The sequence below is a fragment of the Eumetopias jubatus genome, unplaced genomic scaffold (assembly GCF_037043125.1).
Source record: "Eumetopias jubatus isolate StellerSeaLion01/CBP00866 unplaced genomic scaffold, mEumJub1_p1.0 scaffold_2, whole genome shotgun sequence".
In the NCBI taxonomy this organism is placed as follows: Eukaryota; Metazoa; Chordata; class Mammalia; order Carnivora; family Otariidae; genus Eumetopias; species Eumetopias jubatus.
This window is the reverse complement of record NW_028274808.1, coordinates 32,366,494-32,388,454: the sequence shown is the minus strand read 5'-3', so window position 1 is coordinate 32,388,454 and position 21,961 is coordinate 32,366,494. Positions and strand designations below refer to the sequence as shown.

General features: G+C 36.2%; 1 pseudogene; it reads left to right on the top strand.

Annotated features, from left to right (window-relative positions):
* Positions 1 to 892: 892 nt before the first annotated feature.
* On the top strand, positions 893 to 1,796 carry LOC114198154 (RNA polymerase II subunit A C-terminal domain phosphatase SSU72 pseudogene; annotated as a pseudogene).
* Positions 1,797 to 21,961: the final 20,165 nt, after the last annotated feature.

Below are 21,961 nucleotides of genomic sequence, written 5' to 3'. Positions count from 1 at the left end.
CTGCTTCATTACTGTTGCTTATACTCTTAGAAATCAGTGAAGTATTGGTCTAACCAGTTTAAAGCTATCTTGTTCACTGATATGATGATGTTTTTTTCTGTTCCAAACACTCATAGAAGCCTCGATGGTTTTCAGTGAGAGAGATCCATTTGCGTATTGATATTCTTTAGCTTGCCTTCTTGTCCAAAGCTCACCTACCGAATGTAATTGGCTTTCTTCAGCCTACATAAAAAAAATCCGATCACAGTCTTTTTCCCTGGGTCATTGGGTAACTCTGAGTCTTACATTTGTATAATAATAGAATTCCACTCAAGTGATTCTTCCTTGAACAAAATACAGTCCAAGGTAACATGTGATCTCTATTTGGACAACTTTCAGTGACAACTTGTCTTAAAAATAGAAATATAATATTCAAGCACTGGATTCCTTAGCTGCAATTTATTGAATGCCCACTATATACTGACTTTGAACTGGACCATAATATCTCATTTAATGTGTGATTCCAGACTGTAGACACAGGCTATGAAAGTACTAAAATAACTTTCCAAATAGAACTATAATTTCCAATTACAGTATCTCTGATTTTAAAACAGTATGTTCTTTCCTCCATGTCAGACTGCTTCATGCTGATAGTACACTAAAAACAGTTGGAATTTCTGCCCTGGGATAGAGGTTAGTGAAAACATTATTCCTAACTGTGAATATTTACAGGGTGTGGGCCATTAAAATATTCTCTAAAAGACAGCAAATTTCTTTTTTAATTTTAGGAGAGAAAATATCCAAATAGAGCTGGATAATTAGTGTCGGGAAGTATTTGGGACTAACAGGACACATACCCTCAAGAAATATATATGTAGATATTGCTCGCGCGGAAGCGCTACGGTTGGGTGGGGGTCCCGGAGCGGTTGCGTCGCGGTCGGTGCGGCCGCCGCTATGCCGTCGTCGCTGCTGCGGGTGGCGGTGGTGCGCTCGAGCAACCAGAACCGGAGCACGGAGGCGCACAACATCCTCAGCAAACGGGGATTCAGTGTCCGGTCCTTTGGAACAGGAACTCATGTGAAGCTCCCAGGACCAGCACCCGACAAGCCAAATGTTTATGATTTCAAAACTACATATGATCAGATGTACAATGATCTCCTTAGGAAGGACAAAGAACTCTATACGCAGAATGGCATCTTACATATGTTGGACAGAAATAAGAGGATCAAGCCACAGCCAGAAAGGTTCCAGAACTGCAGAGACCTGTTTGATCTGATCCTCACCTGTGAAGAGAGAGTGTACGATCAGGTGGTGGAAGATCTGAACTCCAGAGAGCAGGAGACCTGCCAGCCAGTGCACGTGATCAATGTGGACATCCAGGACAACCACGAAGAGGCCACCCTGGGGGCGTTCCTCATCTGCGAGCTGTGCCAGTGCATTCAGCACACAGAGGACATGGAGAACGAGATCGATGAGCTGCTTCAGGAGTTTGAGGAGAAGAGCAGCAGAGCCTTCCTGCACACCGTCTGCTTCTACTGACCCACCTGGCCGGGCGCCCGGGGCGCCACCCACCCTCCTGAAGCTGTCTTTTTGAGCTTCCTTTTGTTAATACTTTTTCCTTCCTGATATTTGTTTTTACTTTTGGGTATTTTGCCGGCCACGGCAGTGGTACCCAATAAACTGTGCATAGGAAATGCGAGGACACACAGATGCCAGATTCAAAACAATCACGTTTTCTCCCTCCCGCTTTTACTTACGAGTGGGATGTTGATTATAAAGGTTTCTTTTTTTTCCTTTACCCAGAAAAGTAAACTACGGTTTATGGTAAAAAAAAAAAAAAAGAAAGAAATATATATGTAAAAAATCAGCAATATACACAAATGTAGTAAGGTCCTAAAATATCTATTGACTTGGTAAACATTGATTCAATGTCCACTGTTTGCCAGACACTGAAAGAAGTGCCAACGTTACAAAGGCATGATCCTTGTTCTCCGAAAACAGTATAGTGGCAAAAGTGAGTCTTTGAATCATCTCAGCAAAGAGAGAAAATGACAATTTGAGATGACCAGATAACCAGCTATCTTAGCAGACAGTCCCTACACACCAGTTTACTATCATTACTAAAAGATTAGGAAAAAGTAGCACTGTTCTAGAAAATGATTCATACCTTCTCCTCTCTCTGAAATACTCTCAGCTTGTAGCTTATTTCCTGATTCTCAGAGCAACTCTAGATAATCAGAATAAAATTTCCACAGTGTCCTGCCATTTCATTTACCATCCTAGGTACTCTTAATATTAGACTTCATTCTGTATCCCCAAGGACATCACTATGGTAATTCACTCTCACCCAAAGTCAATAATTTTCTTTTTTTCTTTAATTTTTTCCTGACTTAATTATTTTATTTTATTTTTACTTATTTTTTGTCTTTTTATTTTATTTTTTTATTATGTTATGTTAATCACCATATATTACATCATTAGTTTTTGATGTAGTGTTCCATGATTCATTGTTTGCGTATAACACCCAGTGCTGTATGCCGTACGTGCCCTCTTTAATACCCATCACCAGGCTTTTTAAGATTTTATTTATTTACTTGACAGAGAGAGAGAGAAAGTTAGTGACAGAGAGAACACAAGCAGGGGGAATGGCAGGCAGAGGGAGAGGGAGAAGCAGGCTCCCTGCTGAGCAGGGAGTCCAACGTGGGGCTCAGTCCCAGGACCCTGAGATCATGACCTAAGCCTAAGGCAGAAGTTTAACCAACTGAGCCACCTAGGTGCCCCCGACTTAATTATTTTAGAGCAGTTTTAGGTTCACCCCCAAATTGAGAAAGGTACAGAGATTTCCAAATATTCCCTGGCCCCACCCATGCAGTGTCCCCCATTATCAATATCACTCCCCAGAGTGGTACATTTGTTAAACTGATTAACCTATGTTGACATATAATCACCCAAACTCCATAATTTACTTTAGGACTTACTCTTCGTGTTGTATATTCTATGGGTTGTGACAAATATTATAATGATGTATATCTATTATTATAATAATTTACAGAGTGTTTTCTCTCCTCTAAAAATCTGTGCTCTATCTATTCATCCTTCCTCTACACCAATTCTTGGCACCAACTGACCTTTTTACTGTCTTCACAGTTTTGTCTTTTCCAGAATAGGCAAAAATTATTGGATTATACAGAATTATGCTTTTCAGATTGGCTTTTTATTTAGTAATATTGTTGGATTATACAAAATGAGGCCTTTTCACATTGGCTTATTTCATTCAGTAATATGCATTTAAATTTCCTTTAATGAAAGGTAAGGAAAATCCACCTTATTGAGAACATTAGAATAGAGGAATAGTTGAAAGTAGTGCTAATTATTTCCTAATTTCCCACCCCTAGAGTAAGGGTAGAATTATCTCATCATATGGACATTCTGCTCTTGTGAAGTATGTTTCTTACAGCAGATGTGATGCCCTCTGAAGTAGAGACATAATTTCACTGAGGATTAAATAAATTAAGTAAATAAAATTATTTTTCTGTGGAAGTCTAGATAGCCAGTAGAAATTTAGTCTCAGAATAATCAACATGCTGTTTTGACCATTTCTTCTATTCCAATAGTAAAGCTGATGTTAGATATTAGAATATTGTTATTGTAAATGTCCCTGGTTTTATATTTCCTTTCTCAGTTCTCAAGTTTGAACATGTAAACAGTACTTTAAATTTCCACTTGATATTTCCAAGTTATTATGTCATTTTTACCAGGTGTTATGAGTAACATCTAGTATGAACTGCTATGAAAACTGTTTAAGAAAATGATCTTGGTTTTTTTGGGTTAGCCCACAAAGCCTAATAAATTTTAATATCTAACAAATAATATTCAGTGTTTAATGAATCCCAGATTAAAACACTATAATCAAATTTTATTGCTTACCAAATGATAAGCATTAACCAATAGCATTTTTCTCTGTCTGAGAAGGCACAGGACCTTGCTGGGAGTCTTTGTAAGAGTAAGGTGTTGGCTTCACGATGGATCTAATCTCAGGCTTGTGGACTAGTCTCCCAGGAAGGTCCGCCTCTTCCTTCTCCTTGAGGAAGAAATTTATTTAGGAAGAAACTTATTTAATTCTGAGACAAGGATAAACCAACTAAGTTAAGGCAAAAGAAAAGAGATCAGTTACAATTTGGTATGAGTCCTAGACATATACCTTGAGGAAGAAATAAGTCGTTTAAGGAGAATGGGGTCACTGCCCCTGCAAAGGGGCTCAGATTCCCAGGTCTGACTGGATCTTTGAAAATGGACTCCATTTACTTACTAACACTTTACTTTAGAAGTGGAAACAAACAAAGCTTGCCTGGGCTTTCTTAGTTCTAGTTCTTTAATCAGGACTGGGCCTTGCTTGGGCTGTGCCTCAAAAAAGAGATTTCACTGGTCCACTTTACCAACAGGAGTCAACACTCCTAATCAGCATTTCACTGAATCTGGCTCATTAAACATTCAAGGCAATCAGAAGGTTAAATTACACAGAGAAAACACCAGTGACTGGTGGACGTGTAACAGGAGGAGGAGGTGTCCCTGGAGGGCAGAGAGTGGCAGGGCTGGTAATTTTGTGAATTGTATCATTAATAAAATATATTTTATTCTATTTGAGGCTGACTTTAGGAAGGTTCCTGTGTGATGATTACATTTTTAAGCAGGCAATTTTTTTATGGCTTTACCCAAGGCTAAAGGGAAATCTAATACAAAATTCAGAAAGACTTCGTTGAAATGCCCATTAAAATTTTATTTGTGTCCTTTTAGGAGTTTTTAAGAGCTGTAAATTCAAAGCTGCCCATGACAGAAAAAAATGTAACTTTAACAATTGCGTAACTCAGCATGGGTAGTCTATCAAAGTGTGATGGTTCTATAATTTTAATTCAAAAACACTTTAGAACCTTTTATTTTCCTGATTAATAATATTTAAAGAAAGTTTATGTTTAGGGTGGAAGAACCATCTTAATGTCAGTTAGATTTTTTCAAGTTAATTGAAAGACAAATTTACTTATATCATCTTCTTATATATCACAAAGCTAGAAGAGTGCTTTGCCATTAATTAATTATGAAGTCTTTAACCTGCATAATTATAGCTTAATGGACATCAATCCTTTCTATTTTTATGAATGATGCAGAAAACTGTGTGCTCTAAAACATTTGAGAGAGGATAAACTTGGCAACATTCAGAGAAAGTATTGCTTCTATCTCCTAGCATGATCATAAGGATTAGTTGAAAGAAAAAGGATAGAAATTGGACAGCTTCCCTGCGTTTCTAGAATCAAAACTCCATAGGCAAAGTTACTATTTTAATTTCAATCAATCATCAAGCAGCCACACATTGGTTTATATTTCTTAAGCCAACATTTAATGAGCTCCTTCCATGAGAAAGACCCTGCTCTGAACATTATATACAAAGTTGACTAAGATAGGATCTGATCTCTCACTGGCAGAGTGTAATATATGGGAGAAATAAACAATATATGTTCACAAATATCTACAATATCCCATACAAAGCAATCCAAAGGCCAAACTCAGGAAGAATCCCTAGTAGAAAGGCAGACCTATGTCAGATGCTAGTGTGGTGGCTGAGAGTATGGGCTCTAGAATCAGAATACTTGGGTTCAGATACTAACCTGACCCTCACCTTGTTTGGTAATTATCATCTCTAGCTTTAGTTTCCTTGCCTGAAAATTTGGGAAAAAAATTTTTACCTACGTGGGTGACTGTGATGACTGAGATACTACAAGTATAGCTCTTAATCTAGAGGCTGACATATTATAAATTCTCAATACATAAAGGCTACTTTAATTATTCAACACTTAAAATTATTTCATTATTCATACTTCAGATTTATCTTCCATTGGTTAGAAAAATTAATGCTTGCCCATAAATATATATTTATTTTAAATGTGCAAACAGAACAAACATATATCCACAAATGGAACTGAGTGAGGGGAAAACAAAAAACAAAAAGATAAATAGATAAATGTAACAGTAGAAGGGGTTAAGTTTCAAAATAAAAAAATAAAGAAGGGAGTTAGAGAGGTTGAAAGATTCCAGTTATAAATGAGATGATCATGAGAGACCTCATTGATAATACATTTAAGTAAAAATCTGAAGGAGGAAAAGCAACAAGGCACACAACTATCTGAGGAAGACAGACATTCCTAGAAATAGGAACATTGTATCAAAAAGTTGTAACTGTGTATAAAATGTGGGACACACACACACACACACACACACACACACACACACAGCAAGAGGGCCAGTGTGACCAGAACAGAATAAATAAGTAGGGGGGCTAGGAGATGACATTTGAGAGGTAATGGATGAGGCTGATTGTGTAGGACCTTCTAGGCTCTTGAAATATTCCTGATCTTTACTTTACATTGGGTGGAAAGCCATCAGAGGGTTTGGACCAGAGAAGTAAGAGGATCTAGCCTACTTGGTTGCATGCTGAGGTTTGGCAAAGAGAAACAATGAAGACAAATAATAAAAATATGTCAATAATTCAGGAAAGAGCAAATGCTGCTTTGGCAGGGGGCTTATAGTAGGGATTGTGATAATGGAGGATTCTGAATATATATTGTGGTGGAGACAAGAGGGTTTCCTAACCAGTTTCCTGACAGATTTTCCTAAGCTACCTGAAGCACACACACTTGCCACTAACTAATGGAGACTGTGGGTGGAGTATGTTTAGAGGGGAAGGTCATATGCTCAATTTGAAATGCCTTTTTACTGATGGGTGTGCTGAGTGTAATATTTGGTAGTTGGAATTACAAGTCTGGAATTCACAGAAGACCAGGTTGCCATACAAATTTGGGAGACATCAGCATACAGATCCTATTTAAAGCGAGGCTACTGGATAAGATCACAAAATGAGAAGAGTAAATACAAAAGGGTAGAGGTCCAAAGAGTGAGTCCTAGATTGCCTAGAAGACAAGGAGATGAGGGAAAATCAGATGAAGAAACTGAGAAGCAGCCCCCAGAGAAGGAGAAGAAGAAATGGAGTATGATATCGTTCAAGTTAAGCAGAGGAAATATTTCCAAGAAGAAGGAGTGATTGATTATGCAAAGTATTAGTGTTACATCAAGTAAGATAACTAAGAATTATTTATCGGACCTACCAACATGGAGGACTTACGTGAATTTGATAAAAGCTATTGTAAAGTGTTACCGGCGAAAGCCCTACTGGCGAGGACCCAAGGGAAATGGGAACCTAATTGACTGCAATGAGGATGTCTCTTTAAACAAGTTTTCTTGTAAAGGGGAAGAGAGAAATGATTGCCAAAAGGGATGATGAGTTAAGAGAATGACAGCATGTGTGACTGGGAGTGGGAATGATGCATTAAAACAGGAAATTATGAATTATGATTTCTGGTTCCACAGATAAGAAGCTTGGCAGTTGCCACTCCATCCTAATAACAAGTAAAACTCTGAAAAATCAACAACTCCTCTAGGACCTATAAAAGAGGAGGACACAGGATAAACCACTGCGCCCAATATTGGACAGACAGGCACATATGAAGAATAACAGTTCACTGGAGCAGAGACTCACACAGGAAAACCGCTTCAGCAACCAGTGCCAGGGTAGGGAAACCTCGAACTGTAATTAACAATCAGAGGCTTAGTACGGACAATTCCGAGAGTTAAAAACTCTAGCAGGGACCTAGTCATAGGGAGGGCCCCCCAATACTGTGAAATTTACTTCCAGTGGCTCAACCAAATCCCCACAGTAAATAATAAACATACCCTCAAGCATCTGTCAGGGGGAGGAGAAAAAGAACCATTTTGAAATAACAGGAGCACTCTGGTCTTCTTAACAAGATCTGCCTTCAAGAGAAACTAATTAACCAGAACCTAACCTGCTGGTGTTTTATCAAAGTCTAATTGACCTGAGGGAAGGGAAATACCCAACTCCAGCCCACTCTAGCCATCCTCTCCTACTAAGGGGAGAGAAAATAAACTGAGAAACACTTGTGAAGTTCACAGTCCAGAGTCCCAGCCTCACTAAAAGACTGAGACCTATCATAGAACTATATAAAGCTCCCTCTCCCTTCACATCTCACCACCACATTACTAAAGATCTACTTACAGCAGTTTCTTTTACCCAGTACATCATGTCTGGCTATCAAAAAAAAAAAAAAAAATTACAAGGCATACCCAAATGCAAAACAAAACAAAACAAAAAACAAAAAACAAAAAACCCAAACAAACCCAAAACAAAAACTCACAATTTGAAGGGACAGAACAATCCTGAGGACCAGACAAGGCAGGGATTTTGGAAGTATGAGATGAGGAATTTGAAACAACTGTGCTAAGAGCTAGAATGGATAAAGAAGACAACATGCAAGAACAGATGGGCATTGTGTGCAGAGATATGGAAATTCTAAGAACCAAAAGAAATGCTAGAGACAAAAAAAAAAAATACGATAACAGAAATAAACAACGTCTTTGAAAGGCTTAGAAGCAGAGCAGAGGGAATCTCTGAGCTTGAGGATATCTCAATAGAAACTTCAAAAACTGGAAAGCAAAAAGAAACAAAGACTAAAAAACAAAACAAAACAGAACTGAATATCCAAGGACTGTAGGACAACTACAAAAAGTGGAATGTACACACAATGGGAGCATCAGAAGGAGAAGAGAGAAAGGGACAGAAGAAATGTTTGAAATAATAATGACTGAGAAATACCCCAAATTAATGTCAGACACCAAACCAGAGATCCAGGAAGCTCAGAGAACACCAAGCAGGATAAATGCTAAACGCAAAAAGCAAAACAAAACAAAACCAACAAAACACCACCACCGCCAATAACAACAACAAAAAATTCTACACCTAAATCTATAATTTTTAAATTACAAAAAACCAAAGCTAAAGAAAAAAGTCCTGAAAGAAGCTAGAGGGAAGAAAAAACACCTTACCTATAGAGGAACAAAGATAAATACATCTTTCTCCTCAGAAACCATAAGCAAGAAGAGAGTAGAGTAAAATATTAAAAGTATTGAGAAAAAAACCCACCAACCTAGAATTCTGTATCCTACAAAATTATCCTTTAAAAGTGAAGAAGATTATCTCAGACAAAAAAATGAGGGAATTTTTTTTGTCAGTAGACTTGCCTTGCAAGAAATGATAAAAGTACTTTATTTATATATATAAAGTATATAAAATTTGGATCAACACAAAGAAAGGAAGAGCATCAAGGAAGGATTAAGGGTAAAAGAAAAAACTTATTTTTTTTTAAAGATTTTATTTATTTATTTGAGAGAGAGAGAGAATGAGAGAAAGCACTAGAGGGAAGAGGGTCAGAGGGAGAAGCAGACTCCCTGCTGAGCAGGAAGCCCGATGTGGGACTCGATCCTGGGACTCCAGGATCATGACCTGAGCCGAAGGCAGTCGCTTAACCAACTGAGCCACCCAGGCGCCCAAGAAAAAACTTATTTTTCTTATTCTTAATTGATTTAATAGATAACATTTTGTTCAAAATAATAACAGTAACAACATACTCTGGGTGTGCTTATGTATGCATCGTATCTATATACTTACATATATATTTATATATAAATGAAATGAATGGCAACAATGATACAAGAGTAGGAAAAAAGAATTAGTATTGTTTTGGTATTATAGGGTACTCACACTACCTGTGAAGTGGTATAGTAATTTTATTTTACTTTATTTTATTTTTAATTTAATTTTAATTCCAGTATAGTTAACATATGGTGTTATATTAATTTCTGATGTACAATATAGTGATTCAACAATTCCATATGTCACCCAGTGCTCATCAGGACAAATCCCCATCACCTATTTCACTATTTCACTTATCCTCCCACCCCCTCCCCTGTGGTAACCATCAGTTTGTTCTTTATTGTTAAGAGTCTGCTTCTTGGTTTGCTCCCCCCTCTCTTTTTTTCTGTTTTGCTCTTTTGATTTGTTTCTTAAATTCCACATATAAATGAGATAGAGATAATACAGCGTTTGTCTTTCTTTGACTGACTTATTTTGCTTAGCATAACACTCTCTTACTCCATCCATGTTGTTGTGAATGGCAACATTTCATTCTTTTTTATGTAATATCCCATTGTCTATATATACCACCTCTTCTTTATCCATTCACCTGGTATAGTAATATTTGAAATTGGATTTGAATTACTTGTAATGTATATTGTAAACTCTAAGGCAACTACTAAAAAAAGTTTTAAAAAAAGGAAGCATAACTGATATGCTAAAAAAGAAGAGAATATGGAAACACATAAAATGTTCAATTAAAACCACAGAAGGCAGAAAAAGAGTAGAAGACAGAAACAAAGAACATGGGCAACAAATAGGAAACAGTAACAGATACAGTAGATATTAATCCAACAATATTAGTAATCATTGTGAACATCAATGGTCTAAATGCACCTATTAAAAATGGGGATTATCATATAACAGGTTTAATTTTCTAACAATCCTTAATGTGTATGCACCTAACAACAGAGCATCAAAATACATGTGGCAAAAACTGATAAAACTATAAAGAGAAATAGATCAATTCACTACTATAATTGGACACATCAACATTGCTCTATCAGAAATGGACAAATCCAGCTGGCAGATAATCAGTTAGGACATAGTTGAACTCAACAACACCATTTGACATTTATACACTACTCTATCCAACAATACACATCTTTTCCAGTTCATATGGAACATTCACCAATGTAGATGGCGTTGCAGGCCCTAAAACACATCTTAACAAATTTAAAAGAATAGAAATCATACAATATATGTTCTCAGATCACAGTGAAATTAAACGAGAAGGCAACCACAGAAAGATAACTGAAAAATCCCCCAAATATGTGGAGATTAAACAACACACTTCTAAATAAACAAGAAGATAAGAAGGGTTAAGAAGAAATCAAAGCTTTTAAAATATTTTGAACTAAAGGAAACTGAAAACACAGTTTACCAAAACTTGTGCAATGTAGTGAAAGCATCACTTAGGTGGAAATTTATAGCATTGAGTGCATATATTGGAAAAAAAGATCTAAAATCAATCGTTTAACCTTCCGCATTAGGACACTAAAAAAAAGAGGATCAAATTAAAACCAGACCAAGTAGAAGAAAATAAATAATAAGAATTAATGCTGAAATCAATAAAATTAAAAATAGGAAATCAATAGCAAAAATCAATGAAACTAAAAACTAGCCCTTGAAAAGATCAATAAAATCCCTAAGCCACTAGCCAGACTGATGAAGAAAAATAGAGGACATACGCTACTAATATCAGAAATGAAAGAGTGAACATCAGTACACATTCCATGGAAATTATGAGGATATGAAGAAATACTATGAACAACTTTATGCCCATAAATAACTTAAATAAAATGAATAAATTTCTTGAAAGACATAAATTGCAAAAACACTAGAAGCACTAGACAATTTAATTAGGCCCATATCTGTTAAAGAAATTGAATCAACAATAACCTTCCCAAATGCAAAACACTAGGCTCAGATTGGTTTACTAGTGAATTCTACCAAATATGTAAGACACAATTATGCCAATACTCTACAGTTTCTTTCAGAGCACAGAAACAGAAGGAATACTTCCTAACTCATTCTACAAGGCCAACATTATTCTACTACCCAAACCAGGAAAAAAAATTACAAGAAAAGAAAACTACAAACCAGTATCTTTCATGAATATAGATATAAAAATTCACAAGATATTATTGAAATATTAAATCCAACATTATGGACAAAGAATTATACAACATGACCAAGTTTTTCTCGTGACCAGCTTTATCTCAAGTATTCAAGACTGGTTCAACATTCAAAAAACAATGTAATCCATCACATCAACAGGTGATAGAAGAAAACTCACATGATTATATCAATAGATGTAGAAAAGCATTTGATAAAATTCAACACCCATTCATAATAAAACCTCTCTGCAATCTAGGAATAGAAGGGAACTTTCTTAACTTGATAAAGAATATCTCTGGGGCACCTGGTTGGCTCAGTCATTAAGTGTCTACCTTTGGCTCAGGTCATGATCCCAGGGTCCTCGGATCCTTCCTGCTCCGCGGGAAGCCTGCCTCTCCCTCTCCCACTCCCCCTGCTTGTGTTCCCTCTCTCGCTGTGTCTCTCTCTGTCAAATAAATAAATAAAATCTTTAAAAAAAAGAAAAGATTCTTTATATATGATGTTCATTATGATAATTTTTATAATTGGAAAAAATGAGAAGCAATGCAAATGGTCTAAAGATTAGTGGATAACTAAATTATAGCATATCTACTTTTTTATAGCAAATCTACTTCAAGAAATATAATGTCATTTTGTATAGCCTAGGAAATAATGTGAAAAATGTGTATAACATAAATAAAAAGTTGGATGTAAAATTATTTATACAAAACAATAACAGCTGCACAAAATATATATGCACTGACTAAGATTACAAGCAGAAATGGAAAAACTTTGTTAGGATCGTGGTATCTGAGTGGGTTTTTCCTTTTAATATTTCTTTTAATTTGTATGCTTTTATTTCACAAATTATGATAAGGTATTGTGGTTGTAACATTATATTTTCAAAAATCAACTTTATTGAGGCAAATTTTACATACAATAAAATGTATCCTTTTAAAGTGTAAAAAAAAAATAAAAAAAAGAATATCTACAAAAACCCTACAGCAAACATCATGGGTAATGGTGAGAGACTCAAAGCTTTCCACTAACATCAGGTATAAGGTAAGGTTATCTCTTCTCACCATTCCTTTTCAACATGTTACTAGAAATTCTTGCCATTGTAATAAGGCAATAAAAGAAAATAAAAACGATACAAATCTGAAGAGAAGAAATAAAAATATCCTTGTTTACAAATGACATAATCATTTATTTAGAAAATCTGAAAGAATTGACAAACAAAAAACAAAAAGAACCTCCCAGAACTGACAAACAATTATAGCAAGGTTACAGACTAAAAAAATAATATACAAAAGTCAATTGCTTTCCTATATACCACCAATTAACAAGTGGATATTAAAATTGAAAACATGATATCATTGGGGCACTTGGGTAACTCAGTCAGTTAAGCATCCGACTCTTGGTTTTGGCTCAGGTCATGATCTCAGTGTTGTGAGACTGTGAGTGCGTCCAGCTCCATACTCAACTGGGAGTCTGCTCGAAAATTCTTTCCCTCTGCCCCTCCCCTGACTCTCTCTCTCTCTCGAATAAATATATCTTAAAAAAAAGATACCTTTTATATTAGCATCTAAAAATGAATTCTTATGTATAAATCTAACAAAATATGTACAAGATCTGTATGAGGAGAACTACAACACTATGATGAATGAAATCGAAGAAGAGCTTAATAAATGGAGAGATATTCCATGTTTATGAATGGGAATACCCTAATTGTAAGGATGTCTCTTCTTCCTACCTTGATCTATATATTCAATACAATCCTAAACAAAATCTTATCAAGTTACTTATAGATATTGACAAGCTTATTCTAAAGTTTATATGGAATGGCAAAAGACCAAGGAGAGCCCACACAATATTGAAGGAGAAGAACAAAGTTGGAAGATCTTTGAAAATGAAGCAAAGGCAATACAATGGAGCAAAGATAGACTTTTGAACAAATGGTTCTGGAACAATTGGACATCCACACACAAAAACAAAATAAAAACAAAAGTAAACTCAGACCTTACACTCCTTACAAAATTAATTCAAAATGGATCATAGACCTATAGGTGAAATGCAAAACTCTAAACTCATGGAAGATAACAGGCAAAACCCTGGATGACCTTGGGTATAGCAATGGCTTTTTAGACACAACACAAAAGGCATAATCCATGAAAGAAATAATTGATAAACTGGACTTCATTAAAATTAAACACTTCTGCTCTGTGAAAGTGTCAAGAAAATGAGAAGATGAGCCACAGACCGGGCAAAAATATTTGCAAAACACGCATCTGATAAAGGATTGTTATACAAAATATATGAAGGATTCTTAAAACTCCACAGTAAGAAAGCAAAAAACTTGATTAAAATATAAGCCAAGTCCTTAACAGATACCTCATCAAAGAATATATACAAATGTTAAATAAGCAAAAAAAAAAAGTGCTCCACATCTTATGTCATCAGGAAATGCAAATTAAAACGATAAGACACCACTACACACCTATTAGAATGGTCAAAATCTGGAACATTGAAAATACCTAATGTTTGTGAAGATGTGGAGCAACAGGAACTGCCATATATTGCTGCTGGGATGCAAAATGGTACAAACACTTTGGAAGACAGCTTGGCATTTTCTTACAAACCTAATCATTCACTTACTATAAGACCCAACAATCGCACTCCTTGGTATTTACCCAAAGAAGTTGAAAACTTAGGTTCACACAAAAACCTACACATGGATGTTTATAGCAGCTTTATTCATAATTGCCAAAACTTGGAAGCAACCAAGGTGTCCTTCGATAGGTGAATGGATAAATACATTGTGGTACATCCAGACAACGAAATATTATTCAGTGCCTAACAAAATGAGTTATCAAGCCATGAAAAAACATAGAGGAACTTTAAATGCATATTACAATTGAAAGGAGCCAATCTGAAAAGGTTATATAGTGTATAATTCTAACCATATGACGTTCTGTAAATGGTGAAACTCCTGAAACAATGGATCACTGGTAAGTAGGTCAGTGGTTCCAGCGGTTGGGAGTGGGAGGGATGAAGAGGAGGAGCACAGAGGATTTCTAGAGCAGTGAAAATACTCTGTGTGATATCATTATGGTGGCTACTAGATATATACATTCATGAAACTACAGAATATACAGACACCAAGAGTAAATTGTAATGCAAACTGTGGACTCTTGGTGATGATGTGTCAGTGTAGGTTCATCGGTTGTAACAAGAGCACTGCTCTGGTGAGTGATGTTGATAATGTGGGAGGCTGTACATTTGTTGGGGCAGTGGGTAAATTCCTACCTTCACATTAATTTTTTGGTGAAACTTAAACTTCTCTAAAAAATAATGCCTTACAAAAAAATAAAAGAAGAGGAAAGGTTAAAAAGAAAGAAGTGGAAAAAAACCACAATGTTAGCAATAAACATAAGAGAGCTGGAGTGGCTATATTAATATCGAGTAAGGCAGATGTCAAGTTAAAGAGTATTACAGAAGAAGGGAATTTCATAATGATGAATATGTCATTTTTTTCCAGGAGGACATACCAATCATAAGTATGTATATGGCTAATAATAGTTTTAAAATACATTATGTGACTACTGACTGAATGAAAAGAATAATATTAAAATCTATACATTCAGCTGGAAATTTTTAAACCCCTTTCTAAACTGGACAAAGAATTAGTATGCCCATAAATGCTCTGAACAACACTATACACATCCTTGAACTAATTATAATTTATAGAACACTATACTAGAATACATATTCTATTCAAGTGTACTTTGTACATTCACCAAAATATACCATACTCTGGGCTATTAAACAAGTTTTGATATGGCAAAAGTTTTAAATGTTTCAATATGGCTAGAAGACGGAAATTTTATAGACAATGTCCTCTGCTTATAATGAAATTAAATTTTAAATTAGTAATAATAAGATATCTATATGAATCCAGTGGGCCAAAGAATAAATAAATCACAGAGATATTAGAAATTACTTTTTATCTAATGATAATGAAAAGATAAAAGAACAGAATGAGGGGAATTAAGTGTAGAGTAAACTTGATAGAATTAAATGCTTATATTTGAAAACAGAAAAGGCCTAATATCAATGATCCATAAGTACACCTTAAGAAGCTAGAGGAGCAAGGTAAATATAATGTAATTAGAAGCAAGGAATTAATAAAGATTAGAGCAGGTATCCATGAAATAGAAAACAAAAATATAATAGAAAAAATATAAAGCTAAAAAGTTGTTTTTTTGAAAGTATTAATGGAATTGATATATCCCCAGGTAGACCGGTATGTGTGTGTGTGTGTGTGTGTGTGTGTGTGTGAGAGAGAGAGAGAGAGAGAGAAAGACATAAATTACCAATGAAATGTATATCAGTATAGATAGACAGATATTAAATGGTACTAAGGGAATGTTATGAAAAATTTTATGCCACTAAATCTGACAACTCAGATAAAATGGGTAAGTTCCTTGAAATTTAAAACCTACCAAAAAATGGTACAAGATAAAACAAAATCTGAAGACTCATATACCCCTTAAAATAATTCAAATATTTATAAAAATTGTTCCACAAAGAAAATTCCAGGTCCAGATTGTTTCAGTGATGAATTTTACCAAACATTTCAGAATTTAATACTATCAATCTTACACAAATATTTTGAGAAAGTAGAGGAGGAAACACCAAGTTCTTTTATTAGGCCAGCCAAATACTGCTGTCAAAGCCTGCCAAAGATATTCCAAAAATAAACATGTTACATGCAAATATTCCTCATGAACATCAAACTTTAAGAAATATATTTGCAAATAAAATCCAGCAATACATAAAATGACAATATATTATGAGCAATCAGGGCTTATTTTCAGAAAAGCAAAATTGGTTTAGCATTAAACAAACAATCAATATGTAATTTGACATATTAATAGAATAAAAAAAATCATACTGCCATCTCATTAGATGCAGAATGGTATCTGCACAATCCAAAACTTATTCCAGTAAAAAGTTTCAGCAAACTGGGAATAGGAGAAAGCTTCCTCATTCTGGCATAGGGCATCTACAAAAAAGCCCACCATATCAGGATAAAGATAAAATACTGAGCACATTATCTCCATGATGTCCACTCCCACTAATTTTATTCTGCATTGAACTGGCTGTCTGAATCAATGAAATAGGGTAAGCTAGGAAAATAAAAGACATCTATGGGAAAGAAAAAAATTTTGCTTTATTCTCAGATGACTTCATCCTCTAAAAAAAAAATCCCAGAGAATCTACAAAAACTACTAGAAATAGGTAAATTTATTAAAGTCAGAAGATAAAATGTCAATATACAAAAGTCAATTGTATTTCTATATGCTAGTAACAAACATTGAAACTTAATTTAAAAAATGTTTAAAATAACATAAAACCCCAACATACTTAAGAATACATTTTAAAAGTGTAGTGCAAGACTCCTACACTAAAAGTTACAAAATATTACTGAATATAATTAAATAGACTTATGTACCAATAGCATTTTTCACAGAACTAAAACAAACAATCCTAAAATTTTTATGGAACCACAAAAGACCTCTAATAGCCAAAGCAATCTGAAAAAGAAAAAGAAAACTGGAGATATCACAATTCTAGATTTCAAGTTATATCACAAAGTGGTAGTAATTAAAACAGTATGGTACTGGCATAAAAACAGATACATAGATCAATGGAAAAGAACATAAAACCTGGAAATAAACCCACAATTATATGGTCAATTAATCTTCAACAGAATAAGAAAGAATATAGAATGGAAAAAAGACAGTCTCTTCAACAAATGGTGTTGGGAAAACTGGACAACCACATGCAAAAGAATTAAACTGGTCCACTTTCTTTCACCATATATAAATATAAGCTCAAAATGGACTAAAAACCTAAATGTGAGACCTGAAACCGTAAGAGTCCTTGAAGAGAGCACAGGAAGTAACCTCTCTGACATTGGCCATAGCAATATTTTCTAGATAAATCCCCTGAGGCAAGGGAAACAAAAGCGAAAATAAACTATTGGAACTACATCAAGATAAAAAGCTTCTGCACAGCAAAGGAAACAATCAACAAAACTGTAAGGCAACCTACAGAATGGGAGAAGATATTTGCAAAAGACATATCTGATAAAAGGTTAGTATCCAAAATATAATAAAGAACCTATAAAATTCAACACCCAAAAAAACAAATAATCCAATTAAAAATGGGTAGAAGACACGAATAGATATTTCTCCAAAGAAGACATCCAGATGGCCAACAGACACATGAAAACATGCTCATCATGAGGGAAATGCAAATCAAAACTGCAATGAGCCATCCCCTCACACCTGTAAGAATGGTGAAAATCAACAACACAAGAAACAACAGTCGTTGGCAAGGATGTGTCGAGAAAGGAACACTTGTGCACTGTTGGTGGGAATGCAAAGTGGTACAGCCAGTGTGGAAAACAGTATAGAGGTTCCTCAAAGAGTTAAAAACAGAACTATACGATCCAGCATTACTGATTATTTACCCAAAGAACACAAAAATACAAATTCAAAGGGATGCATGCACCCTGATGTTTATAGCAGCATGATCTACAATAGTCAAATTATGGAAACAGCCCAGGTGTCCACTGATAGATGAATGGATAAAGAAGAAGTGGTGTGTGTGGGTGTGTGTGTGCACACACACACGTATGAATACTATTCGGTCATCGAAAAGAATGAAATCTTGTCACTTGCAACAACATGGATGAAGCTAGAGAGTATAATGATAAGTGAAATAAGTCAGAGAAAGACAAATATATAATTTCACTCATATGCAGAATTAAGAAACAAAACAAATGAGTAAAAGGGGGAAAAAAAAGAGAGAGGCAAACCAAGAAACAGACTCTCAAAGTATAGAGAACAAACCGATGGTTACCAGACGGGAGGTGGGCAGGGGGATGGGTGAAATAGGTAATGGGGATTAAAGAGTACACTTATCATCGTGAAAAAATAAAATGATAAAAAAACTAGACTTACGTAAGTGGAGAAATATACATATTTATGGATTGGAAGACTTAATCATTCAAAGATGTCACTTCTTACCAAATTCATCTACAGACTAAATGGCATCCTATTGAACATCATTTAAGCAACCATTTTCCAGAGCTATTCAGCACCAAAATCCACTTTCCTTGAAGCAAATATTGACATTTCCCAGGATACTAGTTTGAGAAATGCATTAATATTATGAAGGTCACAGATATATTTCTATAAGAAGAGTTTGAAAGCAGGGAAAACAGAATTCGCCACAAGGGGGTAATCTGAAAGAGAACTGGGGGGAAGAAATTTGCTAAGAAGCCGGGAGAACGTAAAGAGAAAACCTGGCCCCTCAAGATGACTTTGCGGGCTTCCAAAGTTCACCTAATTTTAGACCTAGACTTAGTTGCATTTTTTTCTTCTTTTCTTCTTTTCTTTTTTTCCCCCCAGTCTCTAAGTTGGGGGCGGGGATCTCAGTATCTTTGCTCTAAGCACTCTATAGTTTCTATGATGTATGATCTATATATATGGTCTATAAATCTCCCTAGGGCAGAAGTCATGCCCATTTTAGGTACCTTCATATTAGCCAGTATCAGGCACAATAACTACACGGTAGAAGCTCAACTCATTTCTTCATTCTTTCAGCCATTTATTCCTTGAATATGTAATGAGTGCTCACCATGCGTCAGGCATGATTTTAGGTAATAGCAGTGAGCAAATTAAAGTGCAGCTTTCCTAGATCTTTACATATTCGTCAACTTAAAGAATGAGGGAAGAGAAAAATACCTCCTGCTAATAAACATTTATATTTTTCTAGTTTCCATGCATCCCCTTTCATTGGGGTTTCCTAACAATGATGCGGAGTAGACAGTGCGGTAGTGTTTCTATTTTGTAGAGAAGGAACCTAAGGCACGGAGAGACAGTGAGCGGCTAAGGACCCCACAATGATGAAGCAAGGACACGCATGCAGGTCTCCAGAGAGGAACTCTCACTTCCGTTCTTCTTCCTTTAAAATGGTCCAGAAAAAGGATGAAAATAGATGAGGCCCACAGTTTAGGATTTATGAAGGCTGCCACCCTCTTTGTCTGGGCATGGGAAAGCTGGGAGCCTTAAGTACTTGCTTATTGTTTTACCCTAGCAGCTGGGGCCTCGAAAGTGGTGTCGCTTTGTTAGCAGGAGAAAGAAGCATGGCTGCTTCGACACACGTTGTCTCTTGCGGCTTGCAGAGGATCAGACACTCATCATGCGCTGTTATTTATTTATCATATCTTCGACATGGCCCTCAATAGCACAAATGTGAAAAAGCAGTTTCTTTTTCCCCCGGGAAGGCCAAGGCTGATGAGTCAGTAATTAAAAAGCGCCTCAACAGCTGACACTCGTGGCTCCCTGAAAAGCTGCAAAAGGGTAGGGGAAACAAAGCAAGAGTTCTCCTTAGGAAGTCAAAGCAAACTTCGGCCAGGCAGGAGGAGCTGTGGGCACGCGGGAGGGAGAAAAACTGAGGGGTCACGGTGGATCATGAGCCTACTGGGAGTCAGCCATGCAGAGATTCCATCAGCCAGCAAGTCTGATGTGAGCGAGGGTCTGTAACCTCGGAAGTTCTGGGACATGTCGCCAGGAGGGTATTTCACTCTGGAAGCGAAGTTCAACTCCACCACTCACTCGAGTTAGAGATAAAACTGTAAGAGAAATTTCAGATGACCCACCAAAAAAAAAAAAAAAAAAAAAAAGAAGAGGAAGAAAAAGAAGAAGAAGATGATGATAAAGGGAACAGAAAGACGACTTCACTTGAAAACCCACAATAGGGGCGCCTGGATGGCTCAGTCCTTAAGCGTCCGCCTTCGGTTCAGGTCGTGATCCCGGGGTCCTGGAATGGAGCCCCTCATCCGGCTCCTTGCTCAGTGGGAAGCCTGCTTCTCCCTCTCCCACTCCCCCTGCTTGTGTTCCCTCTCTGGCTGTGTCTCTCTCTCTGTCAAATAAATAAATAAAATCTTTAAAATAAAAAAGAAAATCCACAATAAACACATTGAAATCCAGAAAGGATGATAAACTTTCATTTCCACTGGACACAAGAGGAGGGAGATAAAAGGCTATGTTGTAGCTGAGGAGTGTTAAAATAGTCCAAAAATAGCTAAAAATGTCATTGTTAGTGTTGTTAAATAGCAGCAGACTACCTGGAATTAAAGTACCATTTTTTTTCCCCTCCAAAAAATGACCTGATCTTTAGCAGGAAGGGCTTGTGTGGATACAGCCCTCATTACTGGATAGAGGGGGAGGGCAGTGGATGATGGGACCTTAGAAGGCTCCTCCAAAGGCCTAGATTCTATTTTCATTCTACCAGTTCCCAAGGAGGCTGGTGCTTGCTGGGAAGTGTCAGCCTGTTGACTTCACTTCCACAGACCTCTAAATGCCAGTGAGTGGTGCCCAGTTAATTTAAAAAATATCTTTATATGACTTTTTGTCCTCCTCCCCTAGTTACTGAGAAAAATTTCCAAAAGAATACGGGTAATCTTTAGAAAGCATGTTTTCTCCAGTTGTATTTTTCTTATTTTTCTTTCTAAGGCTTCATAAATGTCTTGTCTGAAATTTTAAGTATTTGAAGCACTGTTTTAGATAAAGAGAAGAAAAAAATGCCAAGGTTCATAAAATGTTTCAATAAAGCAACATAAATTTAAAAGAATGCTTTGAATTTATTACTTTCTTCATGGCATTGGCCTTATACATCTTCCATCTACAGTTTGCAGGGGGAGGACCATGAAGGAGAGGAGAAAAACCAAGCTAAGGATGATAAAGGTGTTATTAAACCTATCCCAGTTAAGAGACTACTCTTGATTTTGGCTCAGGTCATGATCTCAGAGTCGTGAGATCAAGATCTGTGTTGGGCTCTGGGCTCAGCAGGGAATCTGCTTGAGGATCTCTGTCCCTCCTCCTGCCCCTCTAAAATAAATAAATAAATCTTAAACCTACCCCAGGCTAGACAAGGGAAAGTGCTTGGTGAAAAACCAGCCTTAATGGCCTTCAGAATTATAGTGCAAAGTGTGGAAGCGTAAACCAGGGGCACTCAAGAGCCAGCCTCAGCAGGATGCATTGCCACAGACCCACACGTATCCTGATTTCCGGGTACTGGAGAATCTCTGTATTCCAGAATGCTTTTCTAATCTCTTCTGTTGCCTTAAATTTCATCATTAGCACCTTTGCTCTTCGACCTAAGGGTTTTTGTCATTGTGATGTTTCCTGGGGTCACGATGTAAGCCTTTAT